Source organism: Pseudophryne corroboree, chromosome 5 (genome assembly GCF_028390025.1).
Source record: "Pseudophryne corroboree isolate aPseCor3 chromosome 5, aPseCor3.hap2, whole genome shotgun sequence".
Classification (NCBI taxonomy): domain Eukaryota; kingdom Metazoa; phylum Chordata; class Amphibia; order Anura; family Myobatrachidae; genus Pseudophryne; species Pseudophryne corroboree.
The window spans coordinates 355,579,478-355,582,941 of NC_086448.1; the positions used below are offsets into that span (position 1 = coordinate 355,579,478).

At 39.9% G+C, this 3,464-nt stretch overlaps 1 pseudogene; it reads left to right on the plus strand.

Moving 5' to 3' along the window:
• Nucleotides 1-1,205: 1,205 nt before the first annotated feature.
• LOC134930385 (5S ribosomal RNA) lies at nt 1,206-1,324 on the plus strand (annotated as a pseudogene).
• The last annotated feature ends 2,140 nt before the right edge of the window (nt 1,325-3,464 follow it).

Sequence of the window (3,464 nt, forward strand, 5' to 3'; positions counted from 1 at the left end):
CCCGCAACCGCAGCATGCTTCAGCGATGAGTACCTGACACCACGTCCCATCTCTGATATGGACTCAGCAGGACCTCTCATTTAGCCCTGCGGCTACACTGCATCCCGCAACCGCGGCGCGCCTCAGCGACGGGCCATTTGGACTCAGTCACGGACATCTCTTGTGTACACCGTATCTTGTGCAAAACCAGCGGCCGACAGCTTCCTCCATCCTCGTGCTCAAGTAGCATGGCATATGAATCCTATATTTTGGACTCGGGTAACATCCTTACATATTATCCCATTATCGTATATCTTGATGTTTATTATAGTTCCATACACTGCCTTATAAAATTGACTTATACCTAGTCTATTATGGCCATTAGTCTCTTGATTATAAAAGGACTTTTTTCATTGGCAGCCGGTGTATAGAATCTTTCCATCTCATAATACCCAATATTGTTGAATTATACTGGGATATTGGAGCTCTAAATCCAATACATTAATTACATGTTACTGTTTCATTGTTTTCCAGAACTTCTCCTTTTCTTACTTTCTAAATTTACTTCTTTTTGAAAACTTGTTCATAGAATCATTATACTCAGAATACTTATTAAGGTTATCTAGTCACCTCTCATGCAATTGGAGCCTTGTTGTTACAGAACTATAATAAAGTTACAACTTATCTTCCTCCTGATCATAGAACCGTTGTTACAAATCAGCTACTTTTTAGCCACTTGTTTCAATTATACTCAGGACATATTTTGGAGACATAGAATATCAATCCGTTCAGTGTGAACCATATATATGGATTATCCTTTCAGGTTAAAATTTCATTTCTTTCTTTTGCCATTATTTGGTATTGCAAACACCTTGGGTAATTTTGTACCCTACAGTTTTGAAGTTATACATGAATTAAGTCATTTTGATTATACCATTTATTTATACTTAATTCACCCAGGTTTTTCTAGCGAATTGCTGGAATTTACCATAGGTTGCTATCAAGAGCCTTTTTGGTACAAATTAATTTTTTCACCTTTCTCTGCCTTTTTCCTACTTTTATCTATTTTTCAGGACTCTCACCATTGATTCAGGGATATTTATCCCTGTCTAACATTGGCAGCAGATCCCCTATTTTTCTTCTTCCAACCACTATCTATTTTATTCTCTACAATAATTCGTGAACTCTCATCAGTGATTCCAGAGCCCATTAACATTAGATACTCCTTCTACTTTCATACCACACTGGCAACGCCCAAATCCTTCCGATCTTGGAAGCTAAGCAGTGTTGGGCTGGGTTAGTACTCAAGTGGGAGACTCTTGAGGAATACTCAGTTCAGTAGAAGATTTGGACGGTCATGCTCAGCGTCTAACACTGACAGCAGATTCATCTTGCTTATTCTGTCTTTTCTATCCCCTTCTCAATACAAGTAACAAGTAATTGTAGCTGACCAGAATTATTAACATCATTGAGGTGTCATTGTTTCCTAACCTGCATTACTCCAAGAGCATTCATTTTCAGGCGTTCAGTTGAGATTAATCTGTATTTGAAACCCAGACAGTTCGGAACCGTTATTTAGTATTTATACTAGTAATATTTGTTCTGTGTTCCTTTTTTCTCTTTTACTTATTTGTATATCCAACTACTATTACATTTTATTTGATCTTGTTAATAAAAATTATATTTTTAATAGAATATCATTGTTTCCTTTGAAACTTCAAAAATACTTAAGAGTGCACCCACAAAAGAGTCTTCTTTTCTCCTTTCCTTTTGCATGCTGGTCAAGGGTGCCTTGAATTTTGAATAAATCCCCAACAGTGTAACCAGCAAAGCACCCCCACACCATCACACCTCCTCGTCCATGCTTCACAGTGGGACACACATGCAGAGACCATCCGCTTACCTTCTCTGTGTCTCACAAAGACACGACAGTTGGAACCAAAAATCTCAACTTTGGACTCATCAGACCAAAGTACAGATTTCCACTGGTCTGATTTCCATTCCTTGTGTTTCTTGGCTCAAACAATTTTCTTCTTGTTGTTCATCCTTAGTAGTGGCTTCTTTGCAGCAATTCGACCATGAAAGCCTGATTCACGCTGTCTCCTCTGAACAGTTGATGTTGAGATTTGTCTGCTACTTGAACTATGTGAAGAATTTATGTGGGCTTTAATCTGAGGTGCTGTTAAGTAGCGGTTTCTGAGGCTGGTAACTCTAATGAACTTATCCTCTGCAGCAGAGCTTACTCTTGGACTACCTTTCCTGGGGTGGTCCTCATGAGAGCCAGTTTCATCAAAATGGTTTTTGCAACTGTACTTGAGAATACATTCAAAGTTCTTGAAATTTTCCGTATCAACTGACCTTTATGTCTTAAAGTAATGATGGACTGTCGTTTCTCTTTGCTGAGTTGAGTGGTTTGTGCCATAATATGGATTACAACAGTAGTCAAATAGGGGTGTCCACTGTGTACTAAACCTACCTCTGCACAATACAACTGATGGTCTCAAACACATTAAGAAGGCAAGTAATTCCACAGATTGACTCTTGACAAGGCACATCTGTTAATTCAAAACCATTCCAGGAGACTACCTCATGAAGCTGATTGAGAGAATACCAAGAGTGTGCAAAGCTGTCACCAAAACAAAAGGGGGCTACTTTGAGGAATCTAAAATATAAAACATATTTTGATTTTTTAACACTTTTTTGTTTGCAACATAATTACATTTGTGTTCTTTCATAGTTTTGATATTTTCAGTATTAATCTACAATGTAGAAAATAATGAAAATAAGTAAAAACCATTGAATGAGAAGGTGTGTCCAAACTTTTGACTGGTACTGTAGTCTCCGGGTCTCCGGGTTCCATAGCCAGTATAATTGAGCGCAGTGTTTCCATGCAGAATTTGGACACTCTCACAAACTTGTTCAGTGATTTGAGGTTGAGTAAAGGCCGGAACTAGAAACAGGGTTGAGAGTAACCTCTGCCTCTCTGGGCCAGTGGAATCGGCACTACCCCTCCTTTATTCAGGAGAGAACTCACAACCTTTTGCAAAGCTAGCACCTTTAATGGATCCAAAGGGATAACCGTGGTGCAAAACTGGCGAGGGTGAAATCTCTTGAAGGAGACAGCATACCCGTGAGAGACAACTTATCACATCCATGCGTCTGAAGTGGTCATAAGTCGGCCTCCCACCCTGGGGTCCCCCAGGGGGAGACCCGCCCGTCATGCGGACTGCTTTGCCTTGGGATTAGTGGTTTTGGGAGCACAAGATTGTCTCAAGTATGCCTGACCTTTTGCTTTCCCTTGAGGCCGAAAGGAATGAAAAGTGGTACCTTTAGCCTTCTGTGCAGAAGGATTAGTATATGGGAGAAAGGCAGTCTTAGCAACCGCCAATTCAGACACAATTTTATTTAGTTCTTCCCCAAACAAAATGTACCTCCAAGGTGTTTTTGGAGTCTAGGTCCACCTTCCATGACCTCAACCACAGAAT